The sequence below is a fragment of the Macaca nemestrina genome, chromosome X (genome assembly GCF_043159975.1).
Source record: "Macaca nemestrina isolate mMacNem1 chromosome X, mMacNem.hap1, whole genome shotgun sequence".
Taxonomy (NCBI): domain Eukaryota; kingdom Metazoa; phylum Chordata; class Mammalia; order Primates; family Cercopithecidae; genus Macaca; species Macaca nemestrina.
Window position 1 is genome coordinate 143,823,458 of NC_092145.1, and position 21,230 is coordinate 143,844,687.

The following is a 21,230-nucleotide window of genomic DNA, read 5'->3' on the forward strand; positions in this document are numbered from 1 at the left end:
TCACACTACCTGACTTCAAAATATACTACAAAGCTATGGTAACCAAAACAGCATGGTACTGACATAAAAAGAGATACATAAACCAATAGAACAGACTGGAGAACCCAGAAATAAACCCACACATTTACAGCCAACTGACTTCCAACAAACCACCAAGAAAATACATTGGGAAAGGACAGTCTTTACAATAAATGGTGCTGGGAAAACCAGCTATCCATAAGCAGAAGAATAAAACAAGACCTTTCTCTCTCTCTCAGCATATACAAAAATCAACTGAAGATGTATTAAAAACTTAATTATAAGACCTAAAACTGTAAAACTACTGGAAGAAAACACTGGGGAAATGCTTCAGGACATTGGTCTGGACAAGGATTTTATGGCTAAGACCTTGAAAGCACAGGCCAAAAAAACAAAAATAAGCAAATGGGAATGTATTAAACTGAAAGGCTTCTGCACACCAAAGGAAATATCAACAGAATGAAAAGACAACCTGCAGAATGGGAGAAAATATTTGCAAACTATTCATCCAACAAGAGACTGATATCCAGAATATAGAAGGAACTCAACTCAACAGCAAAAAATAATAATAATCCCATTAAAAAGTGGGCAAAGGATCTGCATAAACATTTCTCAAAATAATACAGATAGCCAACAGGTATATGAAAACATGCTCAACATCATTTATCATCAGGAAAATGCAAATTAAAACCACAGTGAGATATCATCTCAGTCCATATATAAGAGAAAAGGAAAGTCTTATACACTGTTAAGAATACAGATTAGTACTGCCCTTATAGAAAACAGTGTGGACGTTTCTCAAAAAACTAAAAACAGAACTACTATATGATCCAGCAATCCCACTACTGGGCATTTATTCAAAGGAAAGGAAATCAGTAATTAAAGAGATACCTGCACCCCCATGTTTATTGCAGCACTATTCACAATAGCCAAGATATGGATCAACCTAAGTGTCCATCAACAGTGCGTGGATAAAGGAAATGTGTTATATATACACAATGGAATACTATTCAGCCATAAAAAAGAATGAAATCCTGTCACTTGCAGCAACATGGATGGAACTGAAGGTCATTGTGTTAAGTGAAATAAGCCAGACACAGAAAGACAAACATCACATGTTCTTACTCATATGTGAGAGCTGAAAAAGTTGATCTCATGGAAGTAGAGTGATAGCTATCAGAGCCTGTGAAGGGTGGGCTGGAGGATGAAGGGAGGTTAGCTAATGGTTACAAAAATACAGTTAGAAGGAGTAAAATCTAGTGTTTGATAGCATAGTAGGGTGAGTATAATTAACAATTTATTGTATATTTCTTTTTTCCTGAGACAGGGTCTCAATCTGTCACCCAGGCTGGAGTGCAGTGGTACAATCACGGCTCACTGCAGCCTCGACCTCCTGGGCTCTAGCAATTCTCCTACCTCAGTCTCCTGAGTAACTAGGACTGTAGGCGTGCATCACCATGCCCAGCTAATTTTTGTACTTTTTATAGAGACAAGGTCTCGCTATGTTGCCCAGGCTAGCCCACTCTTAGGGCTCAAGTGATCCACCTGCCTCAGCCTCCTAAAGTGCTAGAATTACAGGCATGAGCCACCATGCCCAGCCTATTGTACATTTCAAAATACCTAGAAGATTTGAAATGTTCCCAACACAAAGAAATGATAAATGTTTGAGATGATGGATATGCCAGTTATTCTGGTTTGATCATTACACATGTATCAAAATATCACATATATCCCATAAATATGTACAATTAATATGTATCAATAAAAAATGTTCATACATTTTAGAATTTGCTTTAATAAAGAGATATATAAAACTTTCACCCCAAATAGTTTTATTTTTACTAAAAACAGAAGACAAAAAAATCTCAAGAAATACCACTGATGATAACAAATATACTTTGGTATTATGGTCAACTAAAGAACTAAGGTCAGGAAGAGAAGCGAAGGGGAAAAAATCATGAAATTGTAAATACAAAAAGAAGGAAAGGAAAGGGGAAGACAGTGAAGAGAGATACATAAGAAGAAGAAAAATGAAAAATGATGTCAACCTCAGTGATAGCCAGAGTAATATTTACCTTTTGGAATCTAGAAAAATGGAACAGAGAAGAGGATCTTCTCCAGAAGGAAGAAGTTCTCACCTCTTCATTAAGCTTTCTTTATACTACGTCTTGCATCCAACCTGCCAGGAGGGAACTAAAACAACAGAAAGCTTCAGAACGGGAACGAGAGTGCAGAAAGGATAGGTAAATTAGGAGCAATAAAGACTAACTTCACTTGGGAATTTCCATTTCAAAATCTCACCACCTGGCTGGGCGTGGTAGCTCATGCATGCAATCCTAGCACTTTAGGAGGCTGAGGCAGGAGGATCACTTGAGCCCAGGAATTCCAGACCAGCCTGAGCAACCTAATGAGACCCTGCTTCTATTTAAAATTTAAAAAGAAAAAAAGAATTTAAAAAAGGAAAGAAGATCAGGCACGGTGGCACATGCCTATAATCCCAGAACTTTGGGAGGCCAAGACGGGCAGATCACTTGAGGCCAAGAGTTCAAGACCAGCCTGGCCAACATGGCAAAACCCTGTCTCTACTAAAAATACAAAAATTAGCTGGGTGTGATGGCTCACGCCTGTAATCCCAGCTACTCGGGAGGCTGAGGCACAAGAATCTCTTGGACCTGGGAGGCGGAAGTTGCAGTGAACTGAGTTTGTGCCACTGCACTCCTGCCTGGATGACAGAGCAAAACTGTCTTGAAAAGAAGGAGGAAGAGGAGGAGGAGGATGAGGAGGAGAAGAAGAAGAGGAGGAGGAGGAGGAGGAAGAGGAAGAAGGAAGAAGAAGGAAGAAGAAGGAAGAAGAAGAAAAGAAATTTCACCACCTTTGTAGTTTCCATAGCTGTGATACCTTCTCAGGAAAACTGGAAGCCCGATGTTTATTCTCTTCCTACCTTTGTGGTTGTACTCCGGTTTCCCTGAGAATGGCCCACCATTCTAATAAAGGCTAGAAGGGGACATAACTCTGTGTGATAAACACGAAACCCTCCTTTACCCTGTGACTACTGTCAAAGGAAATGTGAGCTATAATAATCCCTAATATTCATGCAGTGGAGAAAAAAAGCTGCAAAGCTTTTTAAAGCACTTTTATACCTATTGTCTCATTTAAGCCTCATAGTAACTTTCTGAGGTAGGTTGGGAAGACATTTTTAATCTCCATTTTGCAGATGAGAAAATGGATGCAGAGACGGCGTGATTTGTCTCACTGAATACCAGATTCAGAACTGATCTTTATGACTCAACTAAGTATAATAAATTTGACATATTTATTAAGCACCAGATATGACAGAGACAGGTAGAAAGTCTCACATCTGTGCCTATCAATCTATCAGCGAGACAATCAACATTTATTGATAGAACAGAGAGTATTTACTGTAACCCTACCAGAGTACTAAGAGGAATTTTTCTTTAATACAAGATGTGTTTCTTTCAAGGAGTTTGAAGCCTCACTGGAAGAGACAAAACTAACACAACAAATAAAAACAAATGAAAGACAATATATAATTAAGTGCTAAACAGTGTGTTCTGGGTTAACCGCTGTGGGAGTTGAGAGAAGAGAGAAAATTCATGAGCCAGAGCTCAGCGAGGAAGGCTTGATGAGGGGGGCTGAGATGGCTGTTGACTGAGACTGGGTGGAACTGGGGAGGTAAAAGGACATGACAGAAAGGGAGGAGCCCCAGAGACTTGGCAACCAGGAAATAATGAGTGAGGGATGGCAGGCTGGGTCAGAAGAAAGGGCAGCTCTGAAAGTCTCCAGTATGTAAGAGAGAAGCTGCTCAACAAAAGATGTGGGGCACAGCCAAACGGGACCCAACAGCAGTAATACCCAGGGCACAGGAAGAAAAAAAAATGGCATTTGTAAAAATGTGTTAATATCTAAGGAATGCCAAGTACTGTTCTTTATTTCTACAAGTTTTTTCAGTAGAAGAAATAGTTATCAAACTTCAAAATAAACACAGATAAGAATTTAGAAACTAGAAGCACTCATGTCCCTTAAGGTTGACAGTAAACAAGAACTTTTTAGAAGGGAATATCTTTATACTTTTTTGTGGTTCAAAGCTTACACACTTGTTTTGGCTCCATGTTGGCCGGAAAAGCCAGAGGGATCATATTTTCAGAAATAGTCAAGAGATATCAAGAGATATCCTTTTTTATTCTTTCTCATGGAATCCAATTACTCCCATTGCAGAGCTATTCTTTACGTTATGTTCCCCCCCCCCCGAAAATTGGTACTGAGGAGTGGAGCATTGCTATAAAGATACCTGAAAATGTGGAAGTGACCTTGGAACTGAGTAATGGGCAGACACTGGAAAAGTGTGAAAGGCTCAGAAGAAGACAGGAAGCTGTGGGAAAGTTTGGAACTTCCTGGAGACTGATTGAATGGTTATGACTAAAATGCTGATAGTGATATGGACAGTGAAGGCCAGGCTGATGAGGTCTCAGATGGAAATAAGGAACTTATTGGGAACTACTCTTGTTACATTTCAGCAAAGAGCTTGGTTGGATTGTGCCCCTGCCCTAGGGATCTGTGGAACTTTGAACTTAAGAGAGATGATTTAGGGTATCTGGCAGAAGGCATTTCTAAGCAACGAAGGGTTCAAGATATGGCCTGACTGCTTCTAACAGCCTATGTTCATATATGTGAGCAAAGAAATGACCTGAAACTGGAACTTACATTTAAAAGGGAAGCAGAGTGTAAAAGTTTGAAAAATCTGCAGCCTGGCCATGTGGTAGAAAAGAAAAGCCTATTTTAAGGGGAGGAATTAAAGCAGACTGCAGAAATTTGCATTAGTAAAAAGGAGCCAAGTGCTAATACCTAAGACAATGGGGAGAAGGCCTCAAAAGCATTTCAGAGACCCTCATCACAGCCTCTCCCATCACAGACCCAGAGGCCTAGGAGGGAAGAAAGGTTTCCTGGGCCAGGCCCAAGGCCCTGCCACCCTGTGCAGCCTTGGGCCATTGCTCCCTGCATCCAAGCTGCTCTTGCTCCAGCCCTGGCTCAAAGGGGTCCAGGTACAGCTCAGACTGCTGCTTCAGAGGGTGCAAGCCACAAGCCTTGGCTGCTTCCACGTGGTGTTAAGCCTACAGGTGTGCAGAGTGCAAGAGTTGAGGCTTGGGAGCCTCCACCTAGATTTCAGAGGACGTATGGAAAAGCCTAGACTCCAGGCACAAGACTGCTGCAGGGGCAGAGCCCTCATGGAGAACCTCTACTAGGGGAGTGCAGAGTGGGAAATGTGGAGGTGAAGCCCCCACACAGAATCCCCACTGGGGCACTGCTTAGTGGAGCTATAAGAAGAGGGTCACCATCCTCCAGACCCCAGAATGGTAGATCCACCAACAGCTTATACCCTGCACCTGGAAGAAGCACAAGCACTCAATGCCAGCCCATGAAAGCAGCCATGGAGGCTGAACCCTGCAAAGCCACAGGGGTGGAGCTGCCCAAAGCCTTAGGAGCCCACCTCTTGCACCAGTGTGTCCTGGATACAAGACATGGTGTCAAAGGAGATTAGTTTGGAGCTTTAAGATTTAATGACTGCCCTGCTAGGTTTCAGACTTGCAGGGGGCCTGTAGCCCCTTTCTTTTGTCCAATTTCTCTTTTTTTGAATCGGTGTATTTTCCCAATACCTATCTCTCCTTTGTATCTCAGAAGTAACTAACTTGTTTTTTATTTTATAGGCTCTTAGGTAGAAGGGACTAGCCTTGCTTCAAATGAGACTTTGAACATTGGACTTTTGAGTTAATACTGGAATGAATTAAGATTTTTCAGGGACTATTGGGAAGGCATGATGGGATTTTGCAAGGTGAGAAGGACATCAGATTTGGGAGGTGCTAGGGGCGAAATGATGTGGTTTGACTGTGTGCCCCCATCCAAATCTCATGCTTAATTATAATCCTCAGTGTTGGAAGTGGGGCCTGGTGGGAGATGATTGAATCATGGGGATAGATCCTTCATGAATGGTTTAGCCCCTTCCACTCGTTGCTGTTCTCATGATGGTGAGTGAGTTCTCATGAGATCTGGTGGTTTAAAAGTGTGTGGCACCTCCCCACAACACCTCTCAGTCCTGCTTCTGCCATATAAGATGGCTGCTCCACTTTGTCTTCCACCATGAGTAAAAGCTCCATGAGGCTTTCCCAGAAGCAGATGCTGCCTGTACAGCCTGCAAAACCATGAGCCTATTAAACCTCTTTTCTTTATAAATTACCCAGTCTCAGGCATTTCTTTATAGCAGTGTGAGAATGGACTAATACAATCATGCTGTGCTTGCAGGTTTGTAGTCTAGGATCAATAGGCTATACCATATAGCTGTCAACTTAAATATCAAAGAGAGGCTCTCTAAAAGAAAATGATGTTTATGGCCAGGCACGGTGGCTCATGCCTGTAATGCTAGTGCTTTGGGAGGCCAAGGTGGGTGGATCATTTGAGCCCAGGAGTTGAAGACCAGCCTGGGCAGCATGGCAAAACCCTGTCTCTACAAAAAAAAATAGAAAAATTAGCTGGGTGTGGGGCATTGTGTCATGCACCTGTAGTCCTAGCTACTTGGGAACCTGAGGTGGGAGGATCGCTTGAGCCCAGGATGCTGAGGCTGCAGTAAGCTGTGGTTGTGCCACTGCACTCAGGCTGAGCAACAGAGGGAGACTGTCTCAAAAAAAAAAAAAAAAAGAAAAAGAAAAAAAAGAAAAAAGAAAGAAAAGAAAATGTTGTTCATTTGGGAATAGGGCATTGCAATGGGAATATGTATGCCACAGTAAACTTGTGCATATTCATGGAGGTAAAGGAAGACAAACATTTTTCAAGGAAAAATGAAGGTTACATAATTTTTTTGAAATGGTTATTTTTGGCGACAAGGATCAATAACAAGGGTGGCACCAGTTCAAGGTTAGACAGGCAGTTGCTGGGCAGATGCCTTTACAGAAGGTTGTGATGATATTCGTGCAAGTTTGCAGTTTTTGCAGTCTTTTGTTGTAATTTTGTTGTCAGGCATAAAAGTGTGAGAACCCTCTCTTCATAGCCTTCCTCAGCTCTATGTATCAGATTTTTTTTTTTAACGCAAGTGACTCCATTTTGATTCTGACAACTTTCACGTAGCCTAGGTGTGTAGTAGGCTGTACCATCTAGATTTGTGTAAGTACACTCTGTGATGTTCACACAACAACGAAGACACCCAACAACGCATTTCTCAGAACGGACCCGTCAGGCTGGTCTTGAACTCCTGACCTCATGATCCACCTGCCTCGGCCTCCCAAAGTGCTGGGATTACAGGTGTGAGCCACCGCACCCAGCCGACAATTAAATCTTACAAATTACTGTCTCAGCCAGGCATGGTGGCCTGTAATCCCAGCAATTTGGGAGGCCAAGGTTGGTGGATTGCTTGAGCCCAGGAGTTCGAGACCAGCCTGGGAAACATAGCGAGTTCTCATCTTTACAAAAACTACAAAAATTAGCCAGGCATGGTGGTGTGCTCCTGTAGTCCCAACTACTTGGGAGGCTGAGGTGGGAAGATCACTTGAGCCTGGGAGGTCAAGGCTACAGTGAGCTGAGATGGCACCACTGCACTCCAGCCTGGGTGACAGAGCAAGACCCTGTCTAAAACAAACAAACAAACAAATGACTGCCTACCATAAAACTAGTTTGGAATTTTGGTAAAGTTATATCTTACACCCACCCTTGTGTGCATGTGTGTGTGTGCGTGTGTATGTGCATGTGCACCCATGCAGATGTGTGATTATGTGCCCTCTTTCTTCCTATACCAACTGTATCCTCTGAAGTCCAACAAACTGAGAAAGTGGCTGCTCTCAAGTAACAAAGAATTGTTCCCAGCAGCCCTGCTGCCCTCTTATGTAAAGTATCAGACAGTTCACTCCTCTCCGTGGAATTAAGGCTTTGGTATCCCTGGGAATGGCTGAGCAGAAATGTTAAAAACTTTCTGTGCACTGGTAAAGCCCAATAGTTAAGTGAGACAAACTGGAACCAAGAGTTCTCACTACTTGTTAACCTTGGGAAAGCAGCTTCCTGCTTTGTTTCGCAGAACACGGTTTTGGATAATTATTATCGCGACCACATCTTTTTATAGTGCTTTAAAAAATTGTCCATAATACTCAAATGTATCATTAGAGCTTTATTTTTAGAGCTTTTTTTATTTTTTAAAAGACTAAGAAAGAATTTTTCAGTTATTCAGCATTTTAGTCATCATAGAGTTGAAAGCAAGGATTATAATTGATGAAATTGATAGAATTCTGAAAATCAAATTTTCCAAAGCTGGTTATGTTTCTGAAAAATGGAATGTCCAGCAAATGAGTCAGGGTAGGCTAACTGCTGTAACAATCCCCAAATGTCAGTGGGTTAACATAATTCCGGTTTATTTCCTGCTCATGTCACCCCTGTAGAAAGGGTAGTTTTAGTCATTTTCATTCAGCGACACCGTCTGCTGGCTCCTCCATCCCCTAGGTTCTCAAAGTCCTCCGCTAGATCTTCTGCATCTAGTGGTTAGAAAAAGAAAGCAAGTGGGAACTCGGACGAGCTGGAAAGATGAGGGTTTATGGGGGGGTCAGGCTCAGAGGTGGCACAAATCACCTCTCTGCTTTCCATTGGTTGGAAACCAGTCATATGGCAAATAAGGCTAGGAAATATCATCAAGCTGTGTACCCAAGAAGAAGTAAGAAGTTTAGGGAATATCTGGCCAGACTCTGCCATAATGACCATGAGAAAATTTCAGACCTAGGGTAGGCACTGTTGTTTTACTGCCAAGATTCCCTTCACCAGATGATGGACATACCAGTGAGTGCTGTCTGCTAATGGTTCACAGCTGCTCCCTTCTTTGGACACTATCCTCAGCCAAACTAGTCACTTCAGGGAGGTTACACCTCCATCACCTCCCATGAAACAGCCCGCAGGCAAGGACTGACTGACTCCCATACAAGGCCAGCTCCTTGACTCAAAGTGGGACCGACTCTGGTTCTGATCATGCTCCAGAGTGGCCCGTGGGTTCAGGCTAAGGGAAGTCTCCAGCAGAGACCACTTCCTTGCGTAGCTCCCTCTCCAGCCCTGTCCTGCTTCCCTCACACCTCTTCTTCTGAGAGCACTTCCCCATCAAAGCACCAACACAAAAAATCCCCATCTCAGTTTCTGTTCCCAAATAATCCAACCTGAGCCAGGATTTTATATCAGAAAGTAATATGATCCATATCTCACAAAAAAAACATGTGCAGCACAAGCCAACCTGTAAATACTTAAGTGCTTTCAGTACAGTCTATATAACATTATGCTTAATAAACAAAGACTGCTACCCCAGCACTGCAAACAGGATCCTTTTACGGTGAATATAGATTGTGGTCTCATTCTTCATTTTTCTTTCCTACCCTATTCTACTTTGACCAAGTTGATGTGGCTACTGAGTCATCTGGGATTCGATTCTCTGCCTTGCAAGGCCACAAATGCATTTATCACTTCCTTGGGGGTGACACAACCCACAGAACAGTGCAGGTACATAAATCACAATTCCAGTTAACTGATTTACATCGACAGTGATGCCTGCTCTGTGAACTATAACTCTTGTATACATAGCATTCCTCTTCTTGCTACATAAGTTCTCTCTGGAGATAAATTTTAAATAAGAAAACTGCCTTGGCAAGTGACACTGGTGTAAAGAAAAAAGAAAAAGAAAACTGCTTCTTAATACAGAGCCATAGAAACAAACAAAGGAACTAAATGAGGACGATGAGGCCAGTACACCCTTTTTCACGGTTAAGAATATTTCCAAGTAGCATTTTGAAGACAAAGAGCATGTCTTACTCATCTGATACGTAATAAATAATTGTTGATTTACTTTCTACCAAAAAGATGTATGCACTCACATGTTCATCGCAGCACTACTCACAGTAGCAAAGACATGGAATCAACCTCAGTGCCCATCAATGGTGGATTGGGTAAAGAAAAAGTGGTACGACCGGGCGCGGTGGCTCAAGCCTGTAATCCCAGCACTTTGGGAGGCCGAGGCGGGTGGATCACGAGGTCAGGAGATCGAGACTATCCTGGCTAACATGGTGAAACCCCGTCTCTACTAAAAATACAAAAAACTAGCCGGGCGTGGTGGCGGGCACGTGTAGTCTCAGCTACTTGGGAGGCTGAGGCAGGAGAATGGCGTGAACCCGAGAGGTGGAGCTTGCAGTGAGCCGAGATCACGCCACTGCACTCCAGCCTGGGAGACACAGCAAGACTCCGTCTCAAAAAAAAAAAAAAAAGAAAAAGAAAAAGTGGTACATATATACCATGAAATACTATGCAGCCAGGCCGGGCGCGGTGGCTCAAGCCTGTAATCCCAGCACTTTGGGAGGCCGAGACGGGCGGATCACGAGTTCAGGAGATCGAGACCATCCTGGCTAACACGGTGAAACCCCGTCTCTACTAAAATACAAAAAAAAAATTAGCCGGGCGAGGTAGCGGGCGCCTGTACTCCCAGCTACTCGGGAGGCTGAGGCAGGAGAATGGCGTGAACCCGGGAGGTGGGGCTTGCAGTGAGCTGAGATCCGGCCATTGCACTCCAGCCTGGGCAACAGAGCTAGACTCCGTCTCAAAAAAAAAAAAAAAGAAAGAAATACTATGCAGCCATTAAAAAGGATGAAATCATGTCCTTTGCAGCAACATGGATGAAACTGGAGGCCATCATCCTGAGTGAATTAACACGGAAACAGAAAATCAGATATCACATGTTCTCACTTATAAGTGGGAGCTAAATCTTGGTACACGTGAACATAAAGATGGGAACAATAGACACTAGGGACTCCAAAAGGAGGGGAAACCAGAGGTTGAAAAACTATCTATTGGGTACTATGTTCACTATCTGGGCGATAGGATCAATAGAAGCCCAAACCTCAGCTTCATGCAACATACCCTTGCAACAAACCTGCACATGTACCCCCTGAAATTAAAATAGAAACTTAAATTTTTTTAAATGATGTCGATTTAAATCAAACGAGGAATCAGAATTACCTGGAAAGTACTAAAAACACGGTGGTAAAGTATCCTTCCGAGATTTCCCCTCATAAAAGGTTTATGTATTCCTTTGCAACTAAATCCCCTCCTAGTTTAAACCTACTTTCATGACATAATTTCATTCCCAATTTCATGTCTTTTTTTTTTTTTTTTTTTTTTTGAGACAGAGTCTTGCTCTGTCGCCCAGGCTGGGGTGCAGTGGCCGGATCTCAGCTCACTGCAAGCTCCGCCTCCCAGGTTTAGACCATTCTCCTGCCTCAGCCTCCCGAGTAGCTGGGAGTACAGGCGCCCGCCACCTCGCCCGGCTAGTTTTTTGTATTTTTTAGTAGAGACGGGGTTTCACCATGTTAGCCAGGATGGTCTCGATCTCCTGACCTCGTGATCCGCCCGTCTCGGCCTCCCAAAGTGCTGGGATTACAGGCTTGAGCCACCGAGCCCGGCCCCAATTTCATGTCTTATTTCACATTTTTACTCTCATTTATTTAATTCTCTTCTCTAGGAGTTCCAGTCACTGAAAACTTAAATTTTAGTTTAGCTGCTTCCTGGTGACTTCTGAGCAAATACTATAATCTCATGAATAACAGTTTCCAAAGTGACAATGTAGATTTGGTTGTGTCTTGGAAAAGTCCCTCTTCGTCTACTCTAATTTACATATTATAGCAGAATCTGGTGGAAAAGATTAATTTCATATTCAGGCAGCTGTCCAAGCAGTGTGAGTTCAAGGTGCCCAAGATGTGGAATTGTATTAGTTGTCTCTTGCTGCATAACAGCAGCTTGAACAACAAACATTGATTATCTGTTTCTGAGGGTCAGAAATTCAGGAGTGACTTAGCTGGGTGGCTCTGTTACTGGAAAGGGGTCCCTACCAGACCCCAAGAGAGGGTTCTTGGATCTTGTGCAAAAAAGCATTTGGGGCACATCTATAGAGTAAAGTGAAAGCAAGTTTGTTAGAGAAGTAAAGAGACAAAAGAATGGCTACTTCATACGCAGAGCAGTGGCATGCGCCGCTTGACTGAGTATACTTATGGTTATTTCTTGATATATGCTAAATAAAGGGTAGATTATTCATAAGTTTTCCAAGAAAGGAGTGGGGAGTTCCCACTCCTGCTCCCCTCCCCCACCACTGCAACTAAGGGTTCCTCCCCCTTTTAGACCATATAGGGTAGCTTCCACATGTTGCCATGGCATTTATGAACTGTCATGGAACTGGTGGGAGTGTCTTTTAGCATGTTAATGTATTATAATTAACATATAATGAGCAGTGAGGATGACCAGAGGTCACTTTCATCACCATCTTAGTTTTGGCAGGTTTTGACGGCTTCTTTACTGCATCCTGTTTTATCAGCAGGGTCTTTGTGACCTGTATCTTGTGCCAACCTCCTATTTCATCCTGTGACTAAGAATGCCTAATCTCCTGTGAATGCAGCCCAACAGGTCTCAACCTTATTTTACCCAGCCCCTATTCAAGATGGAGTCTCTCTGGCTCAAATGCCTCTGACAGCTTTGGCTCAGGGTCTCTCAGGAGTCTGCAATCAAGCTGTTGACCAGGGATGTAGTTATCTGAAGTACTGATTGAGGCTGAAGGAGCTATTTCCAAGACAGTTAACTCACATGGCTATTGGCAGGAGACCTCAGTTCCTTCTTATGTGGGCCTCTCCACAGGATGCCTGAGTGGCCTCATGACATGGCAGCTGGCTTCCAAACCCAGAGCTAGTGATCTAAGAGAAAATACTTCTGCAACCATATTGCCTTTTACGACCTAGTCTCAGAAGTGACACACGAAGAAATTTTATGGGTACGTTTTAAACCATAACACTGATTCCTAACTTCTCTCTTCACAGAGTTTCTCTCATATTTGCAAAGTGCTTTTTAATATTATTTTGGGGTCAAATTAATGTCAATCTATTCATAAACTTAGAACAGACAGGATTTTTACAAATTCATGAGCATTTTTTATTTTATTAACTTTTTGCAGTAATTTGAGATTCACAGAAAATTGCAAAAATAATACAAATTACCCCTGTGTACCTCTAACCCAGAATTTCCAAATGTTACCACATTTGTTTTATCAACAAACGTTTATTATTTCTCTCTCTCTCTTTCTCTCTCTCTCTCACTCTCTCTCGACAATTGAAGTGAGTGACTGAAGCATGAGTCTCAATCATCTAGGTATATTAAGCCACTTTAGAGGGCTTCCGGGAAAAACACCAGCCACAGACACATTGGCTGCTGTTTTTCTGAAGTTTTCAGGTTTTGTGTTTTTACATTTCCTTAAAGGGAGGACAGGTGTGTAGGAACAGGGGCAGGTAAGCAGTTAGGCAAATACTATATTTCATATAAGATGAAGTGAATATCTGAAAAGAGAAAGGGAGTAAAGGAAGAGTCAATTATGCAGACGTCTCTGGGTAGGCGGAGGAATGAGCCTTGTCTTTGTTCTGCACCTGGGAAGATAAGCGTGTGATGACATTATCAGTGCAGAATGGACCAGACTAGTTTTATGAGGTAGACCTAAAGTTATCATTGGCATGTCCTTCTTTCTGGGAAGTCAGCAAAGAATTTACTTATGAATAATCTGTGGAGGCCATCCTTCACAGATACGTGAGGCCTTTTATCTCTCCATGGGGATCTGACTGCTGCATTAATGTTAATAACAGCTATTCATTTGGGAGAGGGTGTTGCAATGACCTTTCCTGTTGCACAAGGAGGATCCTGAGATTTTTTAAATTTTCCTTTCCACTTTCCATCTATTTTCTTTTTCTGAGTCATTTGAGAATAAGTTGCAGACATAATACCCTTTTACCCCCGAGTACTTCAGTGTACATTTCCTAAACACAAGGATATTCTCTTGTATAATGACAATACGATTATCAAAATAAAAGAAGTCACTATCATCTAATCTACAAATTTTATTCAATTTTTACCAATTGTCCCACTAATGTACTTTCAAGTAAAAGGGGGAAAAAAAAAACAAAACTTTTTTTTCCTCAATCAGGATCCAGTCCAGGATACACTGCACTTAATGGTCATGCCTCCTTTAATCTGAAGCGGTTCATCAGTCTTTCTTTGTCTTTCATGACCTTGACATTCTTGATGTCTACAAGTCATTTATTATGTAGAGTTTATCACAGTTTGGGAGCAGATGGTATTCAATTTGCTTACAAACCTGCATCTTCATTCCTCTGTAAGCTTTGTAAATCTTCCTGAGACTCATAAAAATAAGCAGTCCTAAATATTTTTTAAAAATTGCTTTTGGCTGGGTGCAGCGGCTCACACCTATAATCCCAGCACTTGGGGAGGCTGAGGTGAGTGGATCACGAGGTCAGGAGATCAACACCATCCTGGCTAACACAGTGAAACTCCGTCTATACCAAAAAAAAAAAAAATACAAAAAATTAGCCAGGCGAGGTAGCCGGGCGCCTACATACAGTCCCAGCTACTCCGGAGGCTGAGGCAGGAAAATGGCATCAACCCGGGAGGCAGAGCTTGCAGTGAGCAGAGATGGCGCCACTGCACTCCAGCCTGGGCGACAGAGCGAGACTCCGTCTCAAAAAAAAGAATTGTTTTTTGAGACAGGATTTCACTGTATCACCCAGGCTGGAGTGCAGTGGCACAACGTTGGCTCACTGCAACCTCCACCTCCCGGGTTCAGGTGATCCTCCCACCTCAGCCTCCCTAGTAGCTGGGACTACAGGCATGTGCCACCACACTTGGCTAATTTTTTTATTTTTGGTAGAGATGGGGTTTCACCATCTTGCCCAGGCTGCTGAGCTCAAGTGATCCTCCCACCTCAGCCTCCCAAAGTCCTGGGATTACAGGCATGTGCCACTGCGCCCAGCCTAAATAATTTTCGTCTATCAATGGCTTGTGAACTGATAATTTTGAGAATTAGTAAATAAAAGGAAATAATCAAACACTGACCTTGCCTTCCATATCAATCTTTACCACTGGAGAACCAAATGTAAATGAGGTAGGTGAGTGGGGTTTCTCTTTTTTTTTATTTTTTTTTTAGAGACAAGGTTTTGCTCTGTTGCCCAGGCTGGAGTGCAGAGTCACGATCATAGCTCCCTGTAACCAAAATCCTGGACTCAAGCATCCTCCAGCCTTAGCCCATGTAGCTGGGACTCCGGGTGGATGCCACCTGGCCCCTAATTTTAATTTTAATTTTAAATTTTATTTTAATTTAAATTTTTTTATAGATACAGAAGCTCCGTAGGTTGCCCAGATTGGTCTCGAATTCCTGGCCTCAAGCAATTCTTCCACATTGGTCTCCCAAAGCACTGCGATTACAGGCGGGTTTGTCTTTATGTGTTTTAGCAACTAAGTACCAAAGGAATGACAGAATTAAAATATCACCATTTTGCAATTCCTAATGAATAAATAGATCCAAACATTGATCATCAATGGCTGCTAACATCTCAAAAGGAGTCAGACATGTGCTTCTGGCCAGACACACCCAAAACTACTTATGAAGTACAACTGCCAAAAAAGCAAATCTGAATTTTAACGAGTCTCTCTAAATCAGCACTGTCCAATAGAAATATGATGCAAGCCACATATGTAATTTTAAATCTTCTAGTGGCAACCATTTAAGGCAACTAAAAAGAAATATGTGAAATTAACTTTGATAATTATCTAACTCAAAATATCATCATATCAACATGAAATCAACATGAATTAATCAGTAATTAGATAGTTTACATTCCGTTGAAACCTGATGTGTATTTTACACTTACAGTCATCTCAATTTGGACTGGTCACATTTCAAGTGTTCAATAAACACATGGCGCCAGTGGCCACTGCATAAGACAGTGCAACTCTAGACAAAACCATCAAAGTGCAGGAAATACAGAAGGCAGAGAAACATGTTAGACACCACCACAGAGAAGTAAACAGCCAAAGCAAACTGTGGGATTCTCTACAAGAAAATTTTATTTATTTAACAAATAAATCACAAGTGGGGAAAAGGAAATGGATGGGGAAATTCTACGTGAGAAGAGATTTAAGATGGATATAATCCAATCATGATCTGTGGATCTTGTTTGGACCCGGATTCAAACAAACTAACTTAAACAAATGTATGGCGTTTATAACACAAATGGAAATGTGAACACTGACTGGATATTTTGTGATAGTAAGTAATTATTATTTAATTATTCAGGTGTGATCATAGCCTTGTGGTTTTTAAAAATGAGTTCTTATCTTTTAAAGATATGTTCTGAAGTATTATGGATGAAATTATACAGTGTTTCAGATTCATTTCAAAATTATTAGGAGCTTTCCATTTCTATTAAATATCCAGAAGAGGCATATCCATAGGGAAAGAAAGCAGATTGGATGTGTTTCTTTGTTTGAAGACAGGATCTCACTCTAATGCCTGGGCTGGAGTGCACTGGTAAGATCATGGCTTACTGCAGCCTCGAACTCCTGGGTTCAAGTGATCCTCCCACCTCAGCTTTCCAAGTAGGTGGGACTATAGGCGTGCACCAGCATGCCTGTTTAATTTTTGTAAAAAAAAATTTTTTTTTAGAGACAGGGTCTTGCTATGTTGCCCAGGTGGGTCTCAAGTGCTCCTCCTGCCTTGGCCTCCCAAAGTACTGGGATTACAGGTGCAAGCCAGCATGCTGGGCCTGAAAGCAGATTGTTACCAGGTCTAGGAGGAGTGGGGAATGGGGAGTGACTTCTCAGTAGGTATGTAGTTTCCTTTCAGAGTAATGAAAATATTCTAGAATTAGATAGTGGTGATGGTTGCACAAGATTGTGAATTACTAAATGTCACTTAATGTACACTGGTGAAATGTTGAAAATGGTTAATTTTACGTTAGGTGAATGTCACCACAATAGAAAATTGTTTAAATGATATGATTGAAAGATAAAAACTATAAGGGGCAGGGGAGAAGAACATGTGGGTTATGGACGAAACATTGAGTTTGAGCTGATAATTGTTGAAGGTGGGTGATAGGTACCTGGGGGTTCATTCTACTATTCTCTTCATTTCTGTATATATCTAAAATTTCCAATAGTAAAAAAATTAAAAATAAAATCTGTTAACCATGAGGGACACTTGAATATGAACTGAGTATTCAATTATGTTAAAGAACATTGTTTATTTTTAAAGTGTAATAATGTCATAGTGTTTATGAAAAAGAAACCCTTGGCCGGGCCTCTTGGCTCACGCCTGTAATCCCAGCACTGTGGGAGGCTGAGGCGGGCTGATCACGAGGTCAGGAGATCAAGACCATCCTGGCCAACATGGTGACACCCCGTCTCTACTAAAAATACAAAAAAATTAGCCAGGCGTGGTGGCGGCACGCCTGTAGTCCCAGCTACTTGGGAAGCTGAGGCAGGAGAATTGCTTGAACCTGGGAGACAGAGGCTGCAGTGAGCCAAGATCGTGCCACTGCACTCCAGCCTGGGTGACAGAGCAAGGCTCTGTCTCAAAAAAAGAAAAAGAAACCCTTACCATTTGCCAATGCATTCTGTATTATTTATGGGTGAAATGACATGATATCTTGAATTTGCATTAAAATACTCAAGCACAAAAGAAAAAAGCAGAAAGGGGATAGTTTGAAAGACAATTTTGAGAGTACTGACCACTGTTTTAGCTGAGTGATAGGTACAAGGAGGAGTATTATATCAATCTCTCAATTTTTTTCTGTTTGAAATTTTTTGTAACAAAATATTTTAAAAATATATCAACCCCTTCTTCACAATAGCAAAGACGTGGAACCAACCCAAATGCCCATCAATGACAGACTGGATAAAGAAAATGTGGCACATATACACCATGGAATACTATGCAGCCATAAAAAACGATGAGTTCATGTCCTTTTCAGGGACATGGATGATGCTGGAAACCATCATTCTCAGGACACAAGAACAGAAGATCAAACACTGCATGTTCTCACTCATAAGTGGGAGTTGAACAATGAGAACACATGGACACAGGGAGGGGAACATCACACACCAGGGCCTTTTGGGGGATGGGGGGCTAGGGGAGGGATAGCATTAGGAGAAATACCTAATGTAGATGACGGGTTGTTGGGTGCAGCAAACCACCATGGCACGTGTATAGCTATGCACATGCACCTGCACGTTCTGCACATGTATCCCAGAACTTAAAGTATGAAATATATAAACTTTTATCAGCAATCCCTTTGCATCCCCATTTGTTCATTCCAATATGTAAGCCCTCAATGCAACTCTGGTATCTAAGTGCTTTTGAATGTTAACATTAAACAGAAATTTAAAACAAAAGAATAATATTAAGGCATGCCTTTCTCTTTAAAAATAGTGAAATACCTGGCAACTAGTCCAATTTTTTTGTTATTTTAGAATGAAGCTTCATGAGAAAGTTCAGCACATCTGGATGACAATGGCTGCTTTCCTTTCGCACGGGAAGAAATAAAAGTGTATGTTCATTTTGAAGAGGATGTTTATTTCACATGTGATGTATTATCTTCGTGAGACTCCACCCTTTAACTAAAATGGGAGTTACGAACAAGAGAACTGCAAATAAACTGGATTTTTTTTAAGCTTCAGAACCTCTTGGAAGAATATGTGTTTGTAAACAGTTTCTGTATTATTACACATGCCAGTCAGGTAACTATGAAAATAGTAACACTGGATTAAAACACTAAAAAGTTGATCACCTCTGTAATTATTTCCATTTTAGAACTAGAGTACTGTACTTGCATTGACAGAAAAAGGCTTAAATGCACAATGAGGCTTTAATCCAAGGCCTGTGCAACAGAAAACTTGGAAATATTTTGTAGTTCATAAAACTCATCCTAAATTTTGACTGAAACCAGCTGTTTCATTTAAGCCAACAGAGTTTTTTTAAAAAAAACAACTATGGTTTCTGGAGCCAGATCCCACATAGCAATACCTCAACAGACTTCTGATCCTTTAGGAAATCACTATTAGAAATATTTTACAAGCATGTTATGTCTCCAAGGATTGTTTTAAAGAATTGGCTTAAACTGCATATTTAGCCAAGTATATAAGAGTTCATCAAATATATAGCATGATTTACTGAGACAGTTATAATCAAAAAGAGGGACAATAACAAGTGTTGGTGATGATGCAGGGAAACTGGAACTCTCATACACTGCTGGTGGGAATATAAAATGGTGCAACCACTTTGAAAAACAGTCTGGCAGTTCCTCAAAAATTTAAACGTAGAGTTACTGTATCACCCCGCAGTTCCACTTCTAGGTATATACCCAAGAGAAATGAAAACATGCATCCACATAAAACTTGTCCACAGATGTTCATAGCAGCATGACTCATAATAACCATAAAGTAGAAAAACCCAGATGTTCAACAACTGATGAGTAGATAAACAAAATGCGATATAGGCACATAATGGAATATTATTCAGTGAAGTTCTCACACATGCTACAACACAGATAAGCGTTGAAAACATACCAAGCAAAAGAAGCCAGACACAAAGGACACATATTGCATGAATCCATATTAATATAAATAGACTTGTTTATGAACTGTCCAGAATAGGCCAATCTAGAGAGACAGAATGATTGCCTGGGGCTGGGTGGGGGTAGGTTGAGGAAAAATGGGGGCTTCTTTTTGAGGTGATGAAAGTGTTCTAGAATTATTAGTGATGGCTGCACAACTTTGTAAATATACTAAAAACTACTGAATTTTACACTTTACAATGGTGAATTGTATGGGATGTGAATTACGCCTCAATTTTTTTAAAAGTGTTTTTAAATACAAAGCATGCCACTACCACATCCCTATTTATTTCCTTGTATAAGCAAATGAAGAGCACTGTGTAGTGGGTAAGAGAACAATCTAGTTTCTCTCTTTTGCCGAAGTCATGCTTGGAATTTAACTCTCCAGACATATCAATCTACACTGATCCAAAGAGGTGACACTTCACACGAGGTGTTGCCATCCTTTCGTCACTTCATTGCATTGTGAAAATGCCATGATCGTATTGGACTTTGTCAATTAAAAGCAAACATGAAGACTCTGCAGTGAGAGCAGTAGGAGTAAACCTTCTCAAATGGTGCCCTTTCTAAATCTTGTCTTTCTCTGCCTCTCTCTTAGCCTGGATCAGGGCCCCCAAAAGAATTCCTTGTCTCCAGAGAGTAGACCCATATGAGGCATCTTCATCTGAATATCCAGTTGGGGAGGGCAGTTCTCCAGCCTTTTCCCAGCCTTCCTGACAGCCATTTCTCTTTCCCACCCTGTGTTGGGAGTTGTGTTTCACTTGATAACCCCTATGGTGGGATATGTTTCAGATACATCTCTAAAATTTTCTGTATAAACCTGATTTTTATAAAAATAAGTGAAATTTAAACAAATTCAGGACAAGATTTAAAATAAATCTTATTATGAATCATTTTAGCAAATGACTAATCACTTCTATTTCTTTGTTGGGTCGTATATCTAGTTTACTTAAAGAACAGGAGACATTCTATATTACAGATACATATATAAGTGTGTGTGTCTATGTATAATATATATTTATATAACTGTATAATATATATTATATATAAATATATAAATATATATTTATATAACTGTATAATATATATTATATATAAATATATAAATATATATTTATATAACTGTATTATATTAATATATATTTATATAACTGTATAATATATTAATATGTATAATATATTTATATATTATATATTATATAAATATATGTGTGTATATATATTTTATATATATATAATTCATTAGAGAAAAGCTTCCTGAGCCCAGAAAATAGTTAGGTTCAGATCTTAAACAGTGAAATTAACGTAAAGCTTTCTTTTTAGCAAGTTTCAAAACCACACATCCAAATCTTAGTACGGCTAAGTCTAGGTAGGTTTTATTTATTTATTTATTTATTTATATTTTTTAACTAAATGAAACTTCTGTCTCATATCAGCTTATATAAGAATTAAGCAGGGTATATATACATGTAAAATAATAACTACATTTAAAAAAATAATAATTGTGTTGCACAAATACCATCAACAGAAATGGGTAAATAAATGTGATATACATGTACAGTGGAAGAATATTCAGCCTAGAAAAAAGAGAAAATTCTGACACATGCTGCAACATGGATGAGCCTTGAGGACATTCTGCTAAGTGAAAAAAGCCCATCACAAAAAGACAAACACTGTATGATTCCACTTATGAAGTACCTA